The following is a 26230-nucleotide window of genomic DNA, read 5'->3' as shown; positions in this document are numbered from 1 at the left end:
TACAAAACACTGCTGGAGAGACAGCTCTCTCTGGAGGCTTCAGCCTTGATTTACTCATTCCTGGTCCTTGTCCTGATATTCCATGGCTTTCACACAATTTAAAAAAGCTTAATATATAGACTTCTGTGAGGATAATTGGCTGAGACCCCTTGTGGGATTTCTGGGTGGTTTCATGTGGTATAGGAGGCCAGTTGTTGGCATAGCTGCTTTTGTGCGGCTGGGTAAGGCTGTAGTGGAAAATCCAAGGCTGGTTGCTCTGTGCTACCAAATGTATGACTACACATAGGTTTAAAGTAATTTAAAGCTTCCAAGTATTTTACAAATCTTCAGATATTTTAAATAATTTTGAAAGCCTGAATCTAAGGGAATAATCCTGAATTGAAAGGAAGGGAGTTTGAAAACTCTGAGTAAGGCAGAAAAGAGCTAGGGTTTCCTCAGGTGCAAAGGGGGGTAGAGGAGGGGGCAAAGGCCACAGAGCCTTTGAGAGACCCACTGGTGCTGTTCCCAGAACTCTGCCTGCTTTGTGCATTTCTTCTCCTGTGCTTTTGCTCATCTCAACAGTTTCTCCAGAAATCAGCAATTGGAAACACATAACAAGTAATTCTCTGCCAGGTAAATGGGAACAATAGTTGAGTGGGAAAGAATGAATCACTGCCATTAACAAGAAAACTCGGGTTGCTCTCATCATCAACACAATGCAGTGTCTATTCTCAAATGTCAGGGCTAATAACTCACCATTTACAAATTAGACTTAACCCCCTCCCACACAAACCCACATAGCCCTTGCTAGCCTTCAAGCTTAGGTTATAGCTGCCTTTCTCTGAGGGCTACCAATAAAACCTTCAAAATACATATCCTCCAGACAGTCTGGCTTCTTTCAAGATCAAATAGTCTTTCCCTTTTTCTCTTTGGAATTTGTTTTAATTGCAGCTACATCACTGAAAAATGTGGAAAGCCCATCTAAGGCCCAAATTATCCTTAATGTAAGAGGACCATTATTGTCTACAGATGAAATGAATAATACAACCAGTAAGAAAGATTCCAAAGTTTTGATTACCTTAATAAATTCCTAAAAGTGAAGGAACTCACAGATCTTTATCCAATGCAACCACAAATTATTAATGCAGGTGGGAGTATCAAAAGCTAGAGTGTTTCAGCTGGCATCTTACAACATCTGTTGAGACGGTGTTTTTCATCCAGTGTACTGATGGATTATGACTACAGCCACCCAGAAAAGGTGTAACAAGGATGCCAGTTTCCAAGATAACCATCATGTAGGTGTAGAACATGAGATGCTGCTAATTTCAGATGCTCATCAGGATATTAATAACCTCCATACTTTAAAAGTAATGAGCTTGTTTGAATTCCTGGTCCTGAAATATAGAAGATATCCAGGATATGTTTTTTGTTCAGGATGGCTTTTAAAGTGAAGTTAAAACAGGTAACTGGAAAAAAGGACAGAGAAACAAATTTGGGACTTGTTAGTAGAGTCCACTTAGCAAATTCTGATTGCCCAGTCTGACACCAGCAGTTTTTTATTAATGAAGAAATCATTCTTTGATTCTCTGCAGATTGAGAATTCTTCAAAGTGATTTACACTCAGTTCTTAGCACAGCTGTTTGCTGGGGGTGTGTGCTCTGTGTGGGGGATCTATCAGCAGTCTGGCTACCTCTGTGTGATCTTGGGTAAGGCCTGGATAAAAATCAAAGGCCAGATTGTTCTGTTTTTCCAAATGTGTTGCCTGGGGCCTGCTAATTAATAGAATGTCTAGGAATGTCATACATCTATTGAAAAAAAAGCATCTCTTGAAATTGCTATTGTTTTAATTGAATGTTGTCATTTTTGCATAGTGACCAATATCTCAGCCTACCAGTCTTCTTGAGAGAGCAAGCTGTAACATGGGAAAACTGGACACTCACAGGGAAATGCTGTCTGTTTTTAAGTTTTTTTTTTAAACCTAGGTCTCACAGAGCCATAAATGCTCTCACATGTTGACTGGGGGGCCTTATTCTGAAATCCAGCCTTGTGTTTCATCCTTATGAATTATTCCAACATAAACCAGTGCTGGAGGCTGTCTGTAAACAGGGCTTAGAGAATTGAGCTGATTCTGACCTAGCAATGGAGCAGAACTCTGGAAACATTTGCCGGAGATACGGCACTTTGTGTCACGGACGGGCCAGCTGAAACTCTGGGGCTGTGCGTGGCAGCAGGCAGGGATGTCTACAGTAACTGCTTGCAGGATTGGGTGGTAGGTGGTCCTAATTTATTTGCTGTTTTAACAAAAATCTGGGATTTGTTATGGAGTGAGCCAGTTCCTCTGGGAAAGGTGGGTGTAACTTGTCAGGACATGAAGGATAACTAACCTCAGACATTTGGGAAGTTGTGTGTGTGTGTGTGTTATGATGCATATGATTTTGTTATGTAAAATAGTGAGGCTCACCCCCTGCTCTGCCTGTGGGTTTCTGCACAGTTCTTTTGAAGGAGAAGGGTAGCTCATATGATGAGGTGAGAAAGAAGATGAATGGAAATAGAAACCAGGAGGAATCACTTCTTCAGCTGAATAGTTATAAGTGCTTCTAGAAATCAAAATTTTTTGTCCTGCTTCACTGGGTATATACGGGGAAAAATATCTAAAGATTACATCTTGATTTTTACAAATTTATTTGGCCACAATTTATTTGTACATGATGACAGACATTTAGTATGATATCTGACTGTAAGCACCCCCCAAATGCACCACATGCTGTCGAAAGGAGCTAAAATCCTTCTTTTTCTTCTCTGTGCAAGTCTTGGATTGGAAGCTGGTTTTCATTTGATTTGTTTCTATCAGTGCATTATAGCAAAGGTGTGTGCTTTGGACCATGGGTATCATTTTGAAGGCTTCTTATGTTGAAAACTCCCTCCGTTGGCAAATAGATCCTTCAGTGCTATGTTTTCTGGGAGCCCAGCAGAGATGATGGCATTTTGGAGGCGGAAAGAAGCAATAGGGAATGAGGGGGAGTATCTTTTTATCTGTCAAATGCAGTTGTGGTATCTCTGCTACACTGTGCTTTAAGTGCAGTGTGCTGGTCTTGGCTTTTATGAGAGTTCTGGAAGAGTTTTGTGCACTGCACAGTCTGATTGACAAAGAGGTTTTCTGTCCTCGCATGACCTTCTTTTAATTTAAAAAAAAATTCAATAAAAGTTCAGCCACACAGCAAGGGATGAATTTAAAGACTGCACACCATGTGACAGTGGTAAAACTTTCATAATAGCCGTCATATTTGTTGGTTTAAAAATCAACTTCATTGTCATAGTTAATAGTTTGCAGCTGCTGTAGAACAGAGGCAAATTGCTATGTATGTGTCAGCCCTAAATGCAAGTAAGATCCACTGACTAGGAGGACTGGGTTAGCTTTTCCTATCTATTGGTAGTATTGCTGATCATCATCTCTACGCGATGAGAGGATTTCATTGCCACATTTCAGCACTGCTGAGCTGATTATGTGATCTTGCAAGTAAAATAAACTTGTTTTCAGTGTCCTGCCAAAATATACTCCACAATATCCCATTAAAAAGGCTTCCAGGGTCATGCATAAGTAGGTGCAACCCCCTGCAAATCTGGGATATCATCAGCACTGATTTAACTAATGAAGGTAAGCTATATGAAAAGTGTTAAAGAGTCAGAATTTAGCAGCTAATGTGAAGCTCAGTAACAAAAACCTTTTTGGAAGATCACAAGGTAAGTTCTCTGCCAACTTATAACATATGAAAGTAGTTATAATTTGCACCAGGTTCGTATCAGATGGGAATGGGAAGTAGATGGAACAACTCTGTCTCTGTTATGCTGGTGATGTGCAGAAGGTGTGTGAAGTCAAAGCAGCCCAGTGGTCGAAGTGTAGCAAGTGGGCTGGGCAGGCAGAGGAATATGTGAAGGGTCTCTTGCTTATCCTGGAATGAAGGCTATCCAAGAAAGCCTCCCTATGGCATTGAGAGTTGTAGCAACCATGGACAATTTTGTCTAAAGGGGTCTGTTGTGCATTTAGACTGGGCAAATGTAGTATCACTCAGATTTAGGGAGACCCTACTTTACTTCTCCTCCTCCCTACCCTATCTGCTGTTAAAGTTGAACTGAGTTTAAACTGTGAACTAATGCTGCAGAATGATGTGTGAGGGCTATCCCTTTGCAGTGATCCAGTACTGTGGTTATTTAAAGCAGAGCATCCCTTGGTGTTTTAGGCACCTGTGTCTGTGGAGAAGCCATGGAGTTCAATAGGTGCAGGTCAGGCTGCTCAGGATGCTGCATTCTCAAGGCTGAGGGTCAGCTTCTCTTTCAAGAAAGTAAGTAGTAGAGGAGCCAGAAAGGCTTAATGACTGAGCTTACAAGAAGACAGTACTTTTAATGCTGAAGTCAAAAACTCAGAGCCTAAATGGTGGGAAAATTTCCCCAGGGAAGAGGCAGCCCACACAGTCCTGCACTGGATTACTGTTAGTGCTACTTCACTTATTTGGTTGAGATTTCTCATGTGTTTCCTGAGCCAGAACCTGACCCTCAGGTCTCATTTACAGTTCAGAGAATTTCAGTTTGGCATTTCTGTGAACATTGTGTAATTGCAATAATTTCAACTCTTGTTATTCCTTCAAACTTGGATAATTTGTCAATGTGCTAGTTTATTTTATTCACATAGAGACCGTCACTAGCACTGGAGTCTAAAGTAAATACATGGGATATCTAGTTAATCTGTGTTGTTTTTTGTTTTTCTTTTCTGCTGGCCTTCTGTCTTTATTGGTTTGTGGAGGTTGCTCTGTTTTACAAACAAATGGAAGTGTATGCAAGAAGAGGGGTGGAACCTTCAAAGCACCCTGTTCAGTGTGTGAGGGCTCTAGGAGAGTGGCTCTGGAGTCTGCAAATGCCACACAATAGGTACCTCCCTCCATTTCTGAAGTATATTCTATTCCCCATCCTCTTGATGGAGTTTCCTAGCCCTGAGGAGTGAGGGACATCTGGGCTGAGCTCTGGTTATTTGTTAGCCAATTCACAATTAGGCAAAATGCCTTTCTACAGAAAGAGCAGAGAGTGAAGGAAGATCATAGAATCATAGAAAGGCTCAGGGCCACATCCAACATAGGACTGAACACTTGTGGGGCATCCATAACTTCTGTGAGAAACCTGTTCTGTCTCACCACCCTCAGAATAAAAACTTTTTTTTAACTACCAATCTAAATCTCTCCTCTTTTCATCTAAATCCTTTGTTCCCCTTGTCATTACATGGCAATTTAAAATGTTATTCTCCCTTTTTTTTTTTTTTTTTTTTTTTTTTTTTTTTTTTTTTGTTTTGTTTTGTTTTGTTTTGTTTTAAGTCCCCTTTAAGTACTGGAAGACAGCAATGAGATCTTTCTATAGCCTTCCCTTCTCCAGGTTGAACAATTCAGCTCTTCCAGCCTGGAAGAGGTGCAGGAGAGGTGCTCCAACACTAATAATTTTTGTGGTCCTCCTCTGGACTCACTCTATCAGGTCCATGTCTTTCTTGTGCTGGAGGTCCCTAGCTGGATGCAGAACTCCAGGTGGGGTGTCATGAGAGCAGAGTGGAGGGGCAGGACCACCCCCCTGAGCTGCTGGCCACTGCTTTGGGGGCAGCTCAGGATGCAGCTGGGCTCCTGGACTGTGGGCATACCCAAGATATACCCCTGTCTTGAAGATAACAGCCATAGGTGTGTTGGAACAACCCCTTTGGTATTTCTCTGCCTTTTGGGACAGAGCAACTTGCATGTTTTTGACCAGAAATTCTCTGTCTCCAACATTCCTGAGTGTTCCCTGGAGATTGTGGATGAACAGACGTATTTTTCCTTGATAGTAGTCATTCTTTTCATCTAGGCCTACAAGGGCAGTTTGCCTCTGTGATTAGAGAAAGAGGGTGGAATTTTTCTAATTAAATGTAAAGGCATCTGAAATGCAATCATGTGCCATTATAGTAGTCCTTAAGCATTCTGTTATACTCTGTGGATATCTGGCCAGTATAGTCAAGGGACAATAGGTGCCAGCTCTAGTTATCCTAGAGCAGATGTGTAAAATAGCAAATGGACTCTGTCCATAAGTGTCTCTATCTATTAATTAGAGGGGACTGAGGCAAGAAGCACATCCCCAGATTTTTTGTCTTCTGCTTACAGCGGTGGAACCATTTGTAGAGATGGTGATCTGTATTTGATCTTCCTTCTCATGCTGCCTTTCTTCTCACCTCTAAACATTGACATAACTTTTCAGGGTAGCCATGAACATAAATTTTGATTTTTGTCATTGTAGCTTTGCCTGGAACAGCACATAATTTACTGGCACTTTGGATCTGCAGGAGAAAACCAGAATGTTTCCACCATCAAAGGTCTCTTGGAGCTGTTGAAAGAAGGCTGGAATAGTCCTGCTTTTTGGACTTTCTTTTCTTAAGGTATTTTTCCTCCTATCTGGTTTCCAAAGAGGGGTCTGATTTTCATTTTACATTGCCCCACCCCTGTGGCATTTTTGACATTGGCCAGAAATGAGAAGCCTTGAGTTGGAAAGGTGTCATCAAAACAATGACTAGATATACTTGGAAGAAATGTTTATTATTTGGCTTGCTGCCGCTGAGAGCTGCTAATTACCAAGCAATTATGACCAGACATAATTTTTCACTGTCTAAAACTGCCTCTTGGGTTTAATATCTGTCAGAAAACAAAAACCAGAAAATTTTTGAGGGGTCCACAAAGGGCCAAGATATGTATAAATATTTCCTCAGGGCATCCTTTGCTACCTTGGACTTCAAGGCCAGGAGTTTGGCTATCACTGCCTGCTTAGAAAGCATTCTTGGCTCCAGTATCCCGATCCATCTTTCCTCTCCTGGCTTTTCAAATAATCAAATCATAAAAGTAGTTAGAGAAGTACATTTTGCATCTGTAACTTCTGTGATCTTTGGATGCTTTAGGAGTCAAAACTCCACATGGATTTGCCACAGCTGAGGGCTGTGTGTTTGACTCAGAAATCCTTTTGCACACAAATTAGAGGGCAACCAGTGCAAAACAATGTGGTTATAATGCATTAGCTAAGCAGGAAGCATGGAGATCTGTCTCTGCTGTGTCAGGAAACAATTTGTCTGTGGAAATGGCATGGCACAGTGCTTGGGAAGACAATGCTGTGAGCAGTGTTCAGTAGGCTGGTGGCTTGAGAAGGTCCTACAGGGGCACTGTCAGTGCATCAATAGGCCTGATTTATCACTGTATTATATTAATTCTACTCCAGAGTGACTCCATTCAAGCCAGTGAATTTATCACAGGGTAAAGCTGGGGAAAAATAGTGCCTCATCCCTCTTGCTTTTTGCATTAATTTCTTCCACAGAGCCACATGAATACTTTCAATTCTGTCCTCTTCATGTCCAGCTGTGACAAGGTGGGTGCTGGAAGTTTCTCATTATTGCATAGAGGAGTTTGGATATATTCCTGGTGCTGGCAGAAATTTCTGAACCCCAGATTTGCCAACTAATCCTTAGAAATGCATTCTGGTGAAGACAGACACATGAATCTTACAGTGTGGCTCTTGAGAAGGCACTTTGAAAATGGGATTTGAGTGGAACACCAGAGGCTGTCACACAACTAAGCTGAGAATAAACAGAGAAGGAAGCCTACATGAGAATGCCATGCAAGTGGGTATAAATGAGGGAGGGAGTAAACTGCTGCATCCAAACAGAGTTTGGCGTTTGCCTGTAACATGCAGGTGCTTTGCCAGCCTGAAGAACAGAACTGAGAAATGAAAATCTACATCTCCATGTTCATCTTTCAGCAGGCTCCCAAGTGTGCACATTTCATCCAACATCTCTACCAAGCTGTTTATGATACATCTGTGCCAACTGCAATGTTTTATGTAGTCACTGAAGCCAAATCATTGTGACCTGAAGTGACTCAGTTTTCTAAAAGGGTGCATCTTGAGAATTCTCATTTTCTTCAGTTCAAAGTGAAACACTAGGAAAAGTGTTGGAATGGATCTGAAAACAGTGCAGGATTCTTATGCACAGGCAAGAGTTCCATTCAGGCAAACACCAGAAGAAAATCTGTCTTGGGTGTGTTTTTCAAAATGACTCTGAAATGTTCATTGGAAAAGTGTCAGGAATGTGAGACTTAAATGAACTCATTTGCATGCTCTGATTTTGCCTATATCTGTGGTATTGGGAAGTGCAATAATAAATTCTAACTTCTCTGTTCCTAAAATTTTAGTTAACTTTTTTTTTTTTTTTTTTTTTTTCCTGTGCATGGAAATTTATTTAAGACTCTGGGTTCTTTTCTCTCTGGTTTATTTTTTTCCTCCATATATCTCTTTATTCTTCTCCATATTTCTCTTAATATAAATTTTATGCCTCTGTGTGACTTTTAAACCTGTTAAGGATATAGAGTGATATAGAAGAAAAATAAGTGAAAAATTTTCTCTTTTCTTGGTATTTTTTTTTTCTGTCTTTTGCTGCTGTTTTTCTTGGATTATAGAAAAAGATCTTATTTATATATTCAGCTGTTTAGATCTGTTCCCATGCATAGATCATAGTTTATTATGCGTTTTATTCTGGTTTCCTCAAATACTACTGACCAAATCAACAGTAAAATTTTCCAAAGTTCTTCAAATTGAGGTCAGATGCTTTCAGGCTAATAAATCTCCTGGTCAGTGTAAGATATTTTGATACTTGAAATTTGTCATCATCTTTCTCTTCAGTAGCACTGCCTGGTTGAACTTCATCTGAGATTGAACTAACAGTTAAGCATTGTCAGAATTTATAATCAACAGTTGGATTTATATGTAATAATACTTACCAGTGATACTGGGTTGTTTGGTTTATCAGAGGTTCCCACTGCAGCAGAAATCTGACACAGATAAAAATGGCTCATGTTGTTTTCCCATGCAAGCCATGAAAGTTGTTTAATTTCTTTAAAAAATATAGTAGTTGATGAGAGGCTTCCTTCTGACAAAATCAGATTCAGTATCATAATTGATGAAATAAGGAGGAGATTACCCCAAATGACCTTTGTGTCTGATTCTTTATTTGAAAGGAAAAAATACTTTTTTGAGTGTACTTCCAGATAGTATCTACATTTCTTAGAAACTTGCAGGGCTTTTTGTGGGAAACCCCCAAACTATTTCTGTGTGGCTTTGGCCAAAATTATTTGGTTTTCTCTTACCAAATTTCAAAAAGGTTGAATAGTTGGCTTTTCTGAAGGAAAGGCAATACTTTCCATATAGAAAAGTCCCCGTTTTTTTTTAGCACTGCTTATTTTTTCTTTCCACATTTCTGACAAGCAAAAGAGTACAAAAGTACCTGGAAGTACAGTTCTTATGTCATGAAATTTCAAAGAGAAAATAAAATTTACAGCCTCTGAGTTTTTGCCTGCTGCAGCAGCAGTCAGTGCCAATACATTAGGCTCACAATTTGACATAAATACAAAGACAGATTATTGTTTCTTCCACTGCAACACTGCAAACACCATCATGGCTAATTGCAATTGACACCAGTCTGTGAGGAATAGAGGCTGTAGCTGCTTCTATTACTCTAAGTAATCTGTACTATTACTTAAAGGGGGTCAGCTGCCCTTCTCATACCCCTCTGCTGTGATTGCTGGAGTGCTCATGTTAGTGCAAAAGGTGTCAGATAAGGAAACTTTGCCAACTGAAAGCTAATAATATGAAAAAAAGGATTGTGGGCAGGAGGGAGTGGTGGAAACTGAGGTCATGTAATTTGGTTGAAGTCTGAATTGATATTGTTTTGAAATTGCAATGCAGTCATGTTACAGTAATTCCACAGGGAATTACAGATGTTCAGTTTCAAGGGGCAGTTCTGTTTAAAACCAGGCTTGGATGCTATACCTGCTGGGTAGTGTGCTTTATGGGCTGTTTCAGCAGGTCAGCATGAGGCAACAACCCTGATCATGAATCTTGCTCCCCTGTGAGTGAAAGAGCCTGTGCTGGTCTGCATTGCCCTTCCTAGACACATGGAAGGAGTTCTCAGGTGGTGTTTTTTTTTTCCTATCCTTGTCTATCCCCTAGACTGTGTGGATACATTTACAGAGTCTGAGACTGCTTTTCAGAATGTGGGAGTACAGTATTGTTGCTGTTCTGTCTATTTCTTATTTTAAACCAAGGGATTGTACCTCCTGACTTCCCTAAATCAGGCTTGGAGCCTTCAGTTATGACTGAAATGAAGACGAGGGCTTAAATGCAGGGATTAGATAGTTAAGATGAGGGTTTAGAAAATCCCCATTTTTGCCACGAGATAATTTTATGATATTTCTGTAAAGAAGGCTCTTCAACAAAAACTGGAAGGAATTCGGCTATGAGGAATTCCAGCAGTGAGAATTTGAGATGTTTGGGAAATCAGGAGCAAACTGAAACTGAGGTCTTAGAAATGGTGGTATTTTTTTTTCTGGTGCCAAAAAGCAAGCCAAGTTATTTTGTCCTGAACAATCTGTAGATTTAATCTCTCTTGAAGTGCCCAAGGGGTTCTCTGACAGAGTTTTGGAATCTGTGATTCTCCTTGGTGCTGTGTTTTACAGCTTCATAACAAAACACTGAAGCTGATTGCTGTAAGGGATAAAGAGGAGTTCAGTATATACTTGATCTCTTTCAATAACTAGAAACCTTAACCATTTGTAAACAAAGACTCAGCCCAGTGTGAATATGCCTAAAAAAAGAGAAGTTTTATTGGATTGTGGAAGTAGTGTATCTTGTATCTTCTTCACTTATTAAAACATAAGGCCTTAATTTCAGGGTTAGCAATAAGAAAGATGACAAAGAATAGCAGAAGATTGGAAAATGTGAAGCCTGTGCCTAACAACTCCAGTGAAAACAGTTATGCCTGAGTCATTTTGATGAAAGCATGTACAGCCAATAAATTCAATGAATAGATATATTTAAACAAATGGAGGCAATAATTACATGAGGAAACTTGAGAACAATATATTAAGGTGTATGAAGTTTTTCATTTGAAAATATATACTATTGTATAGATTTTCTTTCTCTTTCCCACAGTCTATGAAAAGTTGAGGCCAGAAACAGCTTGAAGACCCAACATGGTATAGTTTTAAAATCCAGCCATTCTTGTGCACATCTGCCAGTAGTGGACCTTGACCTTCTCTGTTCTGCTGTGGGCAGATGTCACTCAGTTCAGGAAATATCAGAGAAGTGACATGGCTCTGGCTTAGCACAGCAGTGACCCTGTGAAACGTGGCCTTGAAGATCTTGGGTTGGCAAGCCAGGATCTCTGAGCATTCCCACTGCAGAGTCTTTGGCGTGGTTAGCAGGGATAGTCACAGTTTCATCTTTGCTCTTCCCTTTTAGCTATAGATGTGGCTAACAGGGAAATGATATGAGCAGATGAATAGCAGATAGTTTGAACTTTCAGTATTTCTGAGATATTTAGGTAAAGCAAGGTAGGGCAAAATTTTGTGTAGAGAGGTAATGTCTTTTACTAGGTGGAATGACAGAACTGGAAAGAAACAGCAACTGTCACTTGATGAAAGCTTGTCACTTTTCCCCAGCTTTTACATCAGTTGCTCCAGTGATGTTTGCAACCAGGTAAAATCACTATTTTTTTTTTTTGCTACTGTTAGTTCTTTAATAAGTTTTAATACAGAAGACAAAATAATATAACTATCTACTTTGTGTGGATGTTGCAATGTGAAGCAATCCTGAGGAATATACTCTTCTGTAAACTGGTACTGTGTTTTAATTTGTGTATCTATCATAAAAAGTGTTTAGACTGAACATTAAAACAATTGGAACTGTGATATTTTACTAGGAATATGTGTACTCAAATGTATATTCAGGTGAGAATGAAATGTATTAACAGTGTGATGCTTTTATCAGGTACCCTTATTTTGCAAACTGCATGAAGTTATGTGTCTGACCCCAGCACTACCATGTGCCATCACAGAAATCCAGTTTCACTGAAGTGTTAAGTTCACTGCTATTCAGGAAACTGTTTCTTTGAATTCCCTTTTCTCTGTTTTTAATGAATCTTGGTTTTGGCTATGATCACCCTTGCCTAGGTAATTTTACAAAAATGCCTGTAGAATGCTGAGAAGCTCATCAGCTTTATGAAGACCTTCAAACTTTCCAGAACTTAAGAGTTCCTCTCAGTGCCAATCATTAGACAGGAAAGAGGTTATTCTGGCTTTTTTAGTAATTTTTTCCTGCCATCAGACTACAGTGAACAAACAAACAAAAAAATACAGAATCTTGAAGACTAAAAGAAGGCTAAAAATTGGTGCTGGTGGGTGGCCATATACTATAAAAAGAAAGATGAAAATTGTTTAATCTAAGCTTGGCTCTTGCAGTGCATGAGGAATGCCATCCCTTAGCCCTCATGTCACTCAGAGCATGAGTCACAAAAGGAGCTCTGTGACTTGCTGATAATATCTGCATATGGGAAATCCTCAGAGGATTTGTTAGGACACATCCATGGCTGGCTGGGCTCTCATGAGCTGTCTGGGACTACCAGAGCATGCTCTGTGGGCAGCTCTCTATCTGCATTAAGGTGATTTTGGCCTATGAAAAAACCTTCAGATATTTCAAATGCTGCAGTACCTGGGTGCCAAAGTTCTTAGAAGTGATTCAGTGGGTTAAACCCAGAAATCTGAGTTTGCCAAGTATTGTCACAGATAAATTCTTTCAGCAGTTGTACCAAGAGAGCTTATTTAAACATAAGGCCTTAATTTCAGAGTTAGGAATAAGAAAGATGACAAAGAATAGCACTAGAATGGAAACTATGAAACCTGTGCTTGACTCCAGTGAAAATAGTTACAGCTGAGTCATTTTGATGAAAACATGTACAGTGCTAAGACAGTGGCTAAGACAGAAACTAATGGCTTCAGAAAATGAATTTAAAAGAATTCTTACTCCTATTAGAAAAAAGGCATTATGTCTGATTACCTATCAAAAAAAAATAAAAAAAAATCTCAGAATAAACACAGCTGTTTAATATCTTGAGGTGGAAAACCCAATGTCTTCTTCATGTTTTATGATCTATAAATTTATTATGTCAGGCCCCTTGCATAATAGCTCATAAGCATTTTCCACTAAGCCAGGTTGCATGGTGTGCTTGAAGATGAAGTTTAAAGTATCTGTTCCAGTGGCTACTTTCAGCCTGTTTGACAGACATTTATATGGGGTAAAATGAACAGCATAATTTCTGGCTGGTCTCTCAGTATAAAAGTTAACATCAAACTCATAACTTTATTAAAACTTTCATTATTTTGTGGCCTCATCCTGCTAGGAGCAGGTTTGGTTCCTGCAGGGGACGTGATGCATTGGTGGTAGGACACATTGGAAACCTGATATCCACGTGTAATATGATGTGTGATGAGCTAGAAATATATATGTGAATGCCACATTTGGGGAGAAGCACACATCCTAAAATATGGAAAAGTGAGAAGTTAGCCTCAGTTCTTTTCTTCTATATATCTATACTTGGACTTAGTCACTTACTGAACTGAACTTAAATAGATAAGATGTAATTTGTACTTGGTAGAAAGTTCCAGCCTCTTTCCAGTGAAAACTTCACCATTAGGTCTTAATGAATAAATAATTTTTCACTTTACTTTCTGAATTAAAAAAACTAAGATAATATTTCAGATTGACTCACAGTAAAAAAAAAATCTGTTTATCTCACTGTAGTGAAAAGTCCAAATGTAATGCATATAAAACATTGTTTCTGCTTACATTAAACATTTTCTGTACTAAAATACTTTATTTCATATACTTGTGGGATTTTTAATTCTCCTTAATTTTAAGTATATTTTAAAAGAAAACAATTATTTTGAAAAGTCAAACCATTAAAAACAAACAAGTATTTTCAAGGCTTTTATGTACCTCTCTGCTATTATCCTAGCTACATTTTATAGCAAATAATCTACTAAGTGGGGTTTTTTTAATGTTGATTTATAAATTATTCCTTTAGCTGTCCTGGTCATTTTCTGATGGCTGCTTGCCATGGTGTGATGTATTTCACAGAGTTTTCAGAGAATTGTGGTGCATACTGAAAAATAAATATGGATAAATACATGTGAAGGCCCTTCCTTATCTATGGTTGGTGCAGGCTGCAGGTTAAGCTTGTCTTAATCTTGAAAATCTCTAATTTCCACAGGGTAAGTGAACCTTTAGGCTTTGTTTTCTGTGCTTGGAAGGGAATCAGTCTAACACTGTGTTATCTAATTCTTCATCTCCTCTGCTTTTCAGGTCTCCATTTAGTTGATTTTGGAAAGTGTGAAGTGTTTGAGAGGATTAGAGACAGCAGAAGAAGAGGAATTCAGAGTATGTATTGACTGTAGAGGGAGATTTTGGAGCTTGTGTTTATGGACAACTACATTGCAGAGTTCATTTGAATGCTCTGGGGTTCATAAACTTGTGCAGCCTGGAAGGCAGGGCCCATTGGGAGGAGCCAGAATTTCAGTGCAAATGATTTACCCAGCTGTTAAGATAACACTCAGAGAGTTAGTGGTAAGATAATTTTTTTAAAGGTCTAATTTAAATTGACAAACACACTGAAAACTGCAGATGGGTTCAAGCTGAAAAGTGGAGCGTGTGAAGCCTTTCCAAGCTCAGGCAGGTTGGGATTCAAACCTCCTCCTACCTCTCTGGCTTTTGGTTGCTTTTAAATTCCTCTTTGGCTCTTTTTTATGCCTTGTCCTCAGTGTCCATTGATGCCTTAAAGTTTGCTGACTAGCTCACAGCTCCAGCTAGGACTAGTTCAGTTCTACTAAATTTTCCAGTATCTAAAGTACATGACTTTTCAAAGGCTTTGCTTCAATCATTTCTCAGTGAGGCTGGTCTGTTCTCAGCCCCAGTGTGATGGCCAACAGTGAAGAGGCCTCAACAGTGGCTCTGTGTATTTTGGACAGGGTAGCATTATTATTATTATTGTTGTTAGACTCATACAATGCCAGTCACCTCTTCATACTACAGAACTGACAATTATCTGAGTGCTGCTTTTCTTATTGAACAGCTTTGAAGAAGTAACTAAAATTTGGACCAGCATCCAGGAAGTCTGCAATTGATAGAGTGACAAATACAAAAGCCTGTTTTGATTTCAGCATTCCTCATTTGACAAGTGTTTACCTAGACAGTGTGTAGTCAAAATGAATTGTCATTTTTTGCAATCCCAAGTATTTGATGTGTAAAAAACTCCTATGAAAATAGATAAACAAAATCTGAAATTTCCAGATGGACAGCTGTACTGCAAGCAATCTACCCATGATTCAAGTTTGAAAATGATTTGAATCATTTGATGCAATACAAGCACATGTCTTAAAATATTAGGACTTGTATCACAGAAGACTGGCTGTAATAACAAACACAATCTTAGTTTCTATTCAAACAGGTTATGTGTTTTGATTTTGGTGGATCTGATTTTATGTAATTCTCCACATTTTCTTAGATGTCCTGCCAAAAGAAAGCAGGGGAAAATGCTCCCCAATGAGCCCAACACAGGCAGATAGACCAAAACTATCCTTGGCAGTGGAGGTCTGCTCTATTCATGTTCTGGTGAAATCATGAACAATGCTGTTGAGTATATTTCCTGTGACTTATCTTCTAAATATACTTTTCTGTGATGAGTGCATTGAGAAGCAACCTGAATGCCCAAAGCCTGATTTTTCAGAGGGAGTTATATGTGCCCTCTAGCAGACTTTGAGATTTTCACATACTTCAAAGTGTAATCTGAATTTAAGTAATATAGTTTTGGTTCTGTATGTGGTTTGAGAGATGTGGTTTGCAGATATTTAAAATCTCATGTGTGGACTTTAAAAGTGTAGATACCTGGAAGTGGAAAGTGTAATTAATTTCTGAATATTTTGTTCCTCCCTCCTTCACTCCTATCCAACTGTGTATGTCACGTGCCTACCAGGTATAGAAATACACATGTAATGTGCAAGTTCCATATTACTCTTTCTGAATGAGCCATACAAGCTCTGTAACTCTGCTCATTACCTGGAATGGTCAAGCTATTCTTTGTGTAGACTAGAGAGGAAGTTTACATCAAGATGGCAATTTTGAGTTTAACTGAGGTCAGGAGGGCACAGGCTCAGGCCCTGAGATTCTGACACTAGCCATGAATTTTCAGTAGCTTGGATGATTTTGTACATTACTGATGAAAAGCTCATACAGCTTCTTGAATTTTGGAGACAATATTCCCTGTTTCTCTAAGAGCTCAACCCTGAAATTTCTTATAGTTAAGTCAGTTTCACATAGCTTTCTTTGCTAAATTGGTCCTTATATGTAGAGTATAAAGAAAGACTTATATTCTGTGTGAAAGGGAAGAAAACTACATTGCACTGGAGCCTCAGTCCATATCTCATCTCTTGTCTTCATACAGCAACAGCTACTATCCCTACAGTAAAGGAAAACTGAAATATCCATCCCCACATCTGTCAAAATGAATAGCTGAAATTAAGAAGAAATTATTTCCTGACCCCATACTCACTGCCATTTCCTGAAAAATTCAATTCTGGTGCTGAATTCATTGTTCTAGCTTGCATAGCTACAGAAATTATTAGTGGTCATAAATGATTCATTCCTTTTACAAGTCCACTGACTCAGTGACAGCTAGGAGCAGTTTGTTCCTCAGGTCCACCATAGATAACACAATAAAGTCTTTAGCATTGTTAAACTTTGCAACATTTTTGACAAAATATCTGAAAAAACTTTACCTATACACAGCATTGTGTGTGATATTGGACTTGGCTTTGAGACAGAGGACAAAGAAGCACATTATGTAATGTATTATTGCCTTTTAAACTTTGCCAAAATTATATGTGTCTAAGTTAACACCCATTTTTCATTTCTGCTTTTTAATGTGACCCTTTTGTTTTATTTAATGTTCATGTTTAAAACAGAAGGTGGGAGAAAGAAAGAAAAAGAAAGAAAGAGAGAAAGAGAGAAAGAAAGAAAGAAAAGAAAGAAAAGAAAGAAAAGAAAGAAAAGAAAGAAGCTGAAAAAATGTTATTTCTATTGTGAATATCCAGTGGTATTTGATACTAGTTGGTACTACATAGATTTGGTTCATATTTCCACATTTTCTGTAGTGTAGGTCTTATGAATCTTATTACATACAGTGCAAAAAAAAAAATTCCAGCATATTAAACAATGTCTTACATTTACACAAATCACTACAACTTTGTACACGAGGTAGAGGACTAAGTATTAAGTATATTGGAGGGTTGGAATAGGATCTCTAAGGTCTTTTCCAACCCAAGCCATTCTATGATTCTCTGATTCTATGTACTATATTACACAAATATTAATTTTTGTGTGTGGGTAGCTTGGTATCTATTGATGAAAATCTACATCTGAGATACATTTAATGATTTTATGTGGATATTGAACAGGGGAAGGGGTTTACTGGACCATTATTAGAAGTCTTCTGCACTGGGGATGAACTGCATCATGTAATCCCATCCTTAACCTCATTATCTTTCATCATAAGCCAGTGAATTACTTTTTGCTCCTGCACTTTTTTCAGGAAGCTCTTTCAAACCTTTGTGCAGCTGATTGTAAGGAAACTTGTTCTTTTTTTTCTTTCCTAAATTAATTTACTTTAGGCTTCTTTATTTCCCTCCACATAACCCTGTAGTTAGTCCTCCAGTTCTTACCTCATGCTAACACAATTCATGGAGAGCAGCCAAATTTCATCTGTGCTCCCATTTTTGTCTGTCCTCCCAAAGTAGACTCTCAGTTTCCTACAAGGATGACTACACCTTCCTTCTACCTGTTCTGGTCTGAGTTCATCTTTGCACAAAATGTAACACAGAGCACTGTTTTCAGTTTACTGTTATCTTTTATAATGATATTAATACATCCCAATTTCTATTGGAAATACTTTGCTTTTCCTGTGGGCTAGTATCACATTGTGCTTTATCATCACTGGTGACTCATTGTAATCTTGTGATTAAATTCTATGTCCAGGTCTTCTGCTGGATCTGTCATTTCCAGCTGACCAGAACATTTTTTCTGTACTTTTTTGGTACTTATTAGTCACAGTAAATTTAGTGAAAAAATATGTTGGCTATCACCTTCAGGAATAAGTAGGTCCTACCATATTTGGTAGCATGTTTTTTCCAATATGTCTCATAAACTTATGTGTCCACACAATGATACAGTTTCTGATAGCCATTTCCCTTCTGACAAGATATTAATGAGGTCCTCATCCGGGTTCAGATTTGATCCATGTGAGGCAATGGCAAACTTCTGACCCTAATTCATTTTAAAGCCCTTCATTCAAATTGATTTTGACCTTAAAAGCTATGGCTTTATCCATGTTACTACAGAGTTTTGGTAGGTTTTGTTTTTTTGGTTGTGTTTTTTTTTTTTTTTTTTTTTTTTCTCCAGAAATGGTTTTTATTAAACTGTGGCAGTATTCTACTCCTGATTTTATTTCTAGCTTTCAGAAGATTATCATATATTTCAATATGCTCTTTCCAGTAATGAATGTTAGTCCACCAAGCCTTGTTATGGCTGTACTGTCTAATTTCAGGTCCTCCCCTATTGGTTTCACTTCCTCTGGTTTGTAACCTTGCCACCTCTCATTGGTTTCCAAATAACAAAGTTGTCTCTCTGTTACCTCACCCATTTCAACTCAATCCATTATAATCCTTTCAGTAACTGAACTGTCTCCATGACTACTCCTATATTCTCTGCTTATACTTTTCTCTTTGCTGCTTCTGCTGATATTTTTTTTTTCTTTTTACTGAACCCTTTCAATTGATTTTCTTTTGCCTCTGTAGCAAAGTGGGATTTGGAGAGTTGAACATGACTTTTTTCCAGTTTTCTTCCTTGGATATATTAGCTTTAAGCTCTTCTGAATGGTGATGCTAGTTTGAATCTTCTAATATCAGTCTCTCAGGAACTCTGCTAGAGGCTATTTCATCTGGGCATTTTCTCCAAATGCTGCCTTGTATATTTATTTTATTATATTATTTTATTTAAGGTATGTGTCAGACCTGAATCATACCATGATTGGGTTCTTTGTTTTCCTGTGGCAAGAGGTTAGAATATTTGTAGAAATACGGTCATTTGCCATAAAGGGATGCAAACAATTTATTCCCTCCAGTTCAAGAAACAGCCTCTGTAGAGAGTGGCCAAAGTCAAGAATCCTGATTTGGCAGCAGAGTTATTCAATGTAAATCTCATGTAAGCCACAAAGCCTTTTTGGCTGCCCCTTCTCAGAAAGCTGATTGTGGATGTAGTGTACACACTGACAAATCTCCTTTCCATCATCCTGCATGATGCAAATAAATTTCCCCATGGAAGCACTTCTAGAGTGCTAGACATGATCTTCAATTGGAAATCCTTTTTTTGTTTGGATGCCTGGCTCTTTGCCAGGACAGGCCATTTCTTGATTGATCTGGAGGCACTTTGTATTTGTCATATCTCTGATTTCTTCAGATGCCTCTGACTGCTCATTCCAGCTGACTGGGCAGCTGGCTTGTTCTGAACACAGCCAGGTAATGCTTCTTTGTGGAGCAGATGTCACTGAACACCATCACTGCATTCCATTAAGTCTGCCAGGTATCTTCTGACTTAGTCAACAATTTTGTGTTTCATTTAAGGGGCTTGGGAGGGTATAGGGGATCCACCAATCTAAGAATACATTTGAAAAGAAATACAATCATGTTTAGTTTCATCACCTAAATCCAGTAAAGTCTCCAGACAAATCTACAAACTCAACAATTCGGTTGTCAGCCCTCCAATTAATTTGTTGTGAGAAGTGCTACTGGCTCCATCAGATGCTACTTCTCCCCAAATGTTAGCATAGGGTCATCAGCTTTTAACAGAATCCTGCAATAGAAAATTCTGGCACTTTGTGATCACTTTTTGCCCTCTGTCTTTAATGACTGGTTTGTTCATACAGGAACTTGTTCTTACATTTGAAAGTGCAACTATTATCACTAAACAGAGAGATTATATTTCTTTATGTGCAAATTGCCAGAGCAGATGCAACCTGAGAGTTTATATTGTGGATGAAATTTGCACAGATTTTCACTTTTTATATTTAAAAATTTTGACATCCATTACACTGCAGAACAAAAAATTCCTCTTGTACTTTTTTCTGTGTGAAAAAAAACAAAGAAAAAAAGACAAAAAATTATAAAACATGGGGACTGAACATTTTTCACTGGTTTGTTTTCTGTCTTTGTTCCCATCTACTTATGCTCAGACATTTTCATGTGGCACTTTGGCAAATACAGGTGTGTAATCCATGCTGATTCTTTTGTCTGCTTGAAAAAGGCTTCTGTCTTTGGAAAATTTGACCCTATCTATTCATGGACATTTTTGACAACTCCATGTGTTTTTTTTCCCTCTTGTTTCAATAACCCCTTGGTTGGCCAAAGGGACACTGTGTTGACACTACGTTGGCCAAAAAGCCTCCTGCAGTTTCAATTGGCAGGGTTATTTTCCAATTCCTTCTCTTGATTACAGGGACATGCAGCTAACTTTATGCAGCTTCTTTGTTTCAGCCAAAAGATGTGAATGTTTTGTGGAGAGAGAAGAGTGTGCCCTCTTTACATTCTGTTTATTTTGCATTTGAGGTGTCCTTGAGTGAGGATGTTCTACATCCCTGCATAGTTTTAATAAGGAAGCTGTCAGATTTTATTTAACTGAGCATTATTAAGTGAAAGGATAAAAACACTTCAATCCAAATGTCTTTATACATATTTTCCAGCAACTTGCTTCACCACAACAGTTTTTCAGAATCTGTAAATGTAACACACTTTAATTACACATAATGTGATCATAATGTGATGTAATGAAAATCTTGTTAGTCTTCAGCACAAGTAAATAAAAGAAAGCAACTCAAAAACCTTGAATTTAATTTGTGTTTTTAACTTGCATGTTTTTCTGTGCATATCTTAACATCTACTGTGTGTTCCTCTCTTGCCTACTACTATTTTTTTTCGGTGGGGCTTTTCCTGATGTACTCTGTGAGCTTGGAAATAAATAGGCAGAGGGGAGAGGAGGTAAACTGGGAAAAAAGAGTTCCTGTCTTGTATTTACCACTTGCAGAAGTGGAGACTGGCTCCTTTCTGATACAGTGTTTTAATTTATTTTTTAATCTGCTTTCACAGTAATTTTTCTTAATAGCTTATTTCCTCCAGTTGAAACACTGAAGGCAACAACTTCAATGCTCAGAGAAGTCACTTTACACTGAGAAATGACCAATAACTTGTTAAAAAAAAGAAAGGCAAACCCTACAGGGGCAAATCCATTGCCATAACAATGAATTTTGGCTAATTAGACTTTTGGTTTTTTTCCTTGTGTATGTATTTTTGCAATGATATCTGCACCCATATTTCATTAAAAGCTCAGCACCCCCATCCTTGTCTTGTTTCTCTTACCTTCTAAAAGATCTCCTTTCTTCACATTCTGGTTTCTGAATCTTGTAAAAATTGTCTCAGCCTGACATAAATCTCACACATATAAAGTGTTGCTGTTAATGTTCAGAAAACGAAATGTAGTTAAACAAGTTGAAGGTGGCTATCTAGCTACTTGCAGAGTAATAAATGAATTACACTACTCTGGTATAGGAAGTTTATTTTGCCTACAAGAAGGGTAATGTGAATGTTGGCTAAATTCTAGGATTGCTGAAGACCACTCATTCTCATTCATAAAAAATACCTTTCATTCAATATTAAGCAGCTGAAATTGTTGAGAGTAGATTCCTTTTAAGGTCAAAACAATGTATCTTTGACCTCTCCTAGTTTTTAATGATGTCTGGAATTTCAAAAGAACCTATGGGATTTAGCAACAATTTCCCTTTTAAGGGCACTTGGATTTGAAAATCTAACTCTTCTAAGTTCTTTCAAAAATACAAGCTGTTATTAATAAACTATCATCCAATGCCTGTAACATTACATCAGACTTCAGCTTTTTTTAAGTCCAGGAGACCATATGGGTAGTTTATTCTCAACCACTTCTAGGAACTTCTAGTTATCTTACCAAATATTTAAGAAAATTTGTTTAGGAGTGAGAGATGACTGGTAATTTGTTGTCCATTCTGGGAATTCAGGCAAAGAGAGAGCACTCATTATTTACTGAACTGCTTTAATGAACTACTAAGCACTGTAATGATAATCTGATTTACCTGTGAAGGTGTTCTTATAAAGAGAGATTACATTGATTTTAATATATCTATTTCCTCATATCTAAATGATTTGAAAGAAAAGACCAATATCATAAGTAAACTGGAGTAATTTTATAATAATATTTTCCATAAGTAACTAGGACATCATGATAACTTCTGGAGATATTCAAAGACATCCTCCTAAAGGTAATGTGCTAATATGAAATTATTGCTAATATGAAATGTGCTAATGTGAAACCATTATGTAATCCTATTTTACACCCCTCATATCACTTTTCTACGGGAAACTGCTTTTACCAGGATGTGTCTAGATTTATTGTGGAGAAAAAGCAAAAGTGTTTCAAAAAAATCTGTTAAATAATTTTGCAGTTAAAACATGATTGTCACAGCTTTAGGACTAATTCTTCAAGTGTATGCTTTGCACTTCAGAGAGATAGTTCTTGAAATAGTAACCTTTCAATTAAAGAGAAAAAAAATCCTCATATTATTAGATTTCTGTTGGGGGTTGGGTTTTTGTTCTTTTTAGGTTAGGTCTCATGGACAGCATTTGTGAATTCAGTCTCCTTCTGTATGATATTACTGTGATTGAGGCAATCAAATTGTTGAGACAGGTCCTGCAAATGTTTCCTCACTGTGATTGCTACCAAATCCTAGCTGCCTGCTGCCTCCTAGAACAAACATATGGTAGGAAAGCTGCTGGTGGAAATTTTGTTTTATATTCAGTGTAACAGGGTAACAATGGTAACAGTTGCCACTGTTCAAAGGGAAACGACTGATTCAAAACAAAACCTTAACCTGGCAACCTGTCAGAGCGAGACAAGCAGTGATGCCAGTCAAAACAGCAAAGGCTGTACTGTTCCTCCTCCCTCGGTCTTTCTCCCACTATGAAAGGCTGGATTATGTTTACAGTGTTTATTTTATCTCTGAACCTTTTGCTGATGCAGTTCTCCAGTGCTTTTTTATAGTCTTGAAGAAGTTGTCAGTCTGTTCTGTCTGTTGCTGTCGTGCCTGTGTTGCACTTCAGTGCCTGAATGTTACACAAAGCTTCTGCCTTGACTGGGACTGAGAAGCTGCTCCAAGAAAGGGTGGGATGTAGCTGTGTTGGGAATAGGTAGGGGAAGGAGCTGTGACAGCCAACAGCTGCAGGGTGAGCTCTGGCAAGGCATCTGACAACATCTGGCAGCATCTGGTGAGGCATCTGACAAAACCCCTCTCACCCCTCCAAGCTGCTGGGCCAAATGTGGGCAGAGGGAGGTTTGGGTTGGGTCAGGGACTGCACACAGGCAGCTGAGTTCTTGGTAAGGCTTTATAATCCAGGGGCCTCAGATCCTGCTCTGTGGCAGAAGGAGGAGGAGCCAGGTGCCACCTGGGCCACCCCAGCTTTGAGGCAGAGAAATAGCAGAAAAAACCAATATTATAACTCTGCAGGGTAAGCATAAAGCAGCAGTGTGAAAATTAAACTTATCAATTATTCTTGTGTGGAGGGTCTGTCACCTTATGATACTACTTTCTGTGCATAGATTGGATAATGTCTTTACTTCCAAGCAGATCCTGAAGTGAGGCAGTCAGCTGCTGTCACCTGAACAGCATTCTGCACTGCACTGTGCTCCTCACAACACTCCAGCAGTGACTGTAGCCCAGAGCAGATTAAAAAGAGATGGGCATAAGTCAGATTGTCAGTCACTATCTCTTTGAAAATAAGGTCTTCCATGTTGGTAAGGGCAATAAACAAGTGGATTACACCAAAAAAAAAAAAAAAAAAAAAAAAAAAAAAAAAAAAAAAAAATCACAGATACTATCTGCATTCATTGGAGCCAATAGTTCCAAAATAACCTTCTTAAGCCAGGAAGAAACTTAGCCAAAGTGCACCCAAAGGCCTGACCTTTGCTCAGCACCTCCCATACCTTGGTGAGTGACTTTGGCCAGGAATGAGGCAGAGAAACATTGGCATTTCCTCTGTCAAAATATTATTCTGCCCCCATGGATGTAGACAGTCTTTTCAAAATATATTCAATTTTTATCTGCAAAACAACAAGAAAATTTCCTCACAAGAGGAAACTTTAAAATCAGCTACTCAGAAAAACAGCTTATTTGAACCAGACTATTTACAAATCCAAACAAATATGCTTGGCCAGAATACCAAGATGGAGGCAAATAAATATTTCTCCTGCAACTGCAGGGCTTAAATTTAATATCCTTATGCCTCCTTTGGTGAATTTTGGAGTTTCTTTTGCTGCTGCTGTTATCTTCTTGTCCAGTGTATTTGCTTGTTAGGGACTGACCATAAATTTGAATGGTCTGTGCAATGGAGGAGCAGGAGGAATATTCTAGGTTAGGCTAGATGCTAACCATAGGTGTATCAGAGAGGAAAAGATAATTTAAAATTTAGGGTGGTACCTCCCTGAAACAACAAGCACAGCTTCGTGTGAAACTCTCTCTGTTAAGATGTCAGGGAATCAACCACTGGTGCAAGGCCACTGTCTGAAGTCATCCACAGCTGTCTTTTGATAAAAGCATTTCCAACTTTTCATTTCATAGACAAAGGACAGGTCTGATGCCACCTGATAATACAGACCAGGAAAAGCTTCAAGCCATTGCAGCTGTACCAGCTTTAGCAGGAAAGGAGTTGGTCATGAGTATTTGATGTGGCAGACTGACAGTGAGTGAAAGAGGCACTTTGCTGGAGAGCCACTGCCTCCCTCCTATCCTCATTGCAATCATTTTACTTATTCCATTTTCAGCTGAAAATTTTTCTTTGGAGCAAAGTAATGCTGTGGTTACTTTCCCCACCAGCCTTTTTCTACCCACACTAGGAGTGCCTGTCTCCTTGCAATAAAGACTTTTCCTAACATCTAATCTAAGTCTTCTCTCACACATGAAGCTAATTACTTCTTGCCATCCTTTGATGGAAACAGGATATGTGATGACTTTAAAATTTTAAAGTCAACATTGTCTGATGTTTATAATTCTGTCTTCAGTCTTCTGTTTTTTCCTGATAGGTCACATTTTATAATTTTTCCCTTGTTCTTTGTTCTCTTTAGGACTCTTCCCAGTTTACCACATCTTTCTTAAAATTGAGAGACCGAAATAGATGTAGCAGAGGTTTTACCAGTCATTAGCAGAGTGGATAATTTCCTTCCATGTTTTATGGAGAGCTTTATTTTTAATAAATACAGAATTATATTATTCTGTTTTGAAATGTTCATCTACAGTTGACTCATATTCAGTCTGTGATCCAACTTACCCAGTGGTTTCTTTTCCAGCCTTCCCTTTTTGATACTGTATTTTTGAGTTTTTCTTTTATTGCAGAACTTTGAACTTCATAAAATTTCATCTAAGTGATTTCATTCCCCTCTCCCCACTAATTTATCATGCTTACTTTGGATCTTCTCTTTCAAATTGTTTCAGTCTCTTCCACTTCTGTCTTTGCCCAAGTTTTAGGACTATTTCCTGTTCCAAATTATTAATGACTTCAGGTGTTCTGAGGCTCTCTCAAGCATAATTTAGTTTGAAAATGAGACATTGACCATCACTTTTTTCCATATAGTTGTATACTTAATTTATAGCAATAATATCTAGGTAATGTTCCCCTAGTTATCTTAATAGATAAATTGGTTTTGAGAGAATGTATATATTTTTTTAGTATTAATTTCCCTAAATTTATATTTTCTATTTTTTTTTTTCCTGGAATACAATTTTTCTAAAATATTTAAAAATTATTCTTTTCACTCATTTGTTTCATTTCACTCATTTGGTTTCTAAGCATCTTAAGATTCCTGGATGAAATTCTTCAGCCAGTGGTTAATTGAGTTCAGCTATAACACAATTCCTTTTCTGGTGAATAAGACTCCTGGTTGGTGTTTGTTCCTTACACACTGACAAGCCAAGGGATCACTTTGTACAAAATGAAGTGTGCTGCTTCTAAAAGTACATGCCTATCTATCACATTCTCTTTCCTGTGCTCTTTTATTTAGGCCCATAACATTTTGTCTGGTTTACAATATTTTTTTAAAATTGCATTTCTTTCATCTGATGCTTTTGCTGATTACTTTCTTTTTCTTCAAGCCCAGCATTTGAATTACTTATTTTTAAAATGTAGATTGAAATGTCTAGATT

The 26230-nt window shown here is 38.1% G+C and overlaps 1 long non-coding RNA gene across 16 annotated transcripts in view; it reads left to right on the top strand.

The window, feature by feature from the left end:
- LOC130254448 (uncharacterized) overlaps nt 1–26230 on the top strand; it is a 235096-nt gene that overhangs the window by 101370 nt on the left and 107496 nt on the right. For 15 of the 16 annotated variants that reach the window (XR_008840721.1, XR_008840729.1, XR_008840724.1 and 12 more), the window contains 3 exons: nt 6280–6418; nt 7342–7392; nt 14215–14289. This is a non-coding gene — a long non-coding RNA (uncharacterized LOC130254448). The remainder of the gene's footprint in view (nt 1–6279; nt 6419–7341; nt 7393–14214; nt 14290–26230) is intronic. The other variant, XR_008840728.1, reaches the window with a different exon arrangement.

This window comes from Oenanthe melanoleuca, chromosome 5 (genome assembly GCF_029582105.1).
Source record: "Oenanthe melanoleuca isolate GR-GAL-2019-014 chromosome 5, OMel1.0, whole genome shotgun sequence".
Taxonomy (NCBI): Eukaryota; Metazoa; Chordata; class Aves; order Passeriformes; family Muscicapidae; genus Oenanthe; species Oenanthe melanoleuca.
This window is presented reverse-complemented; position numbering and strand designations above follow the sequence as displayed.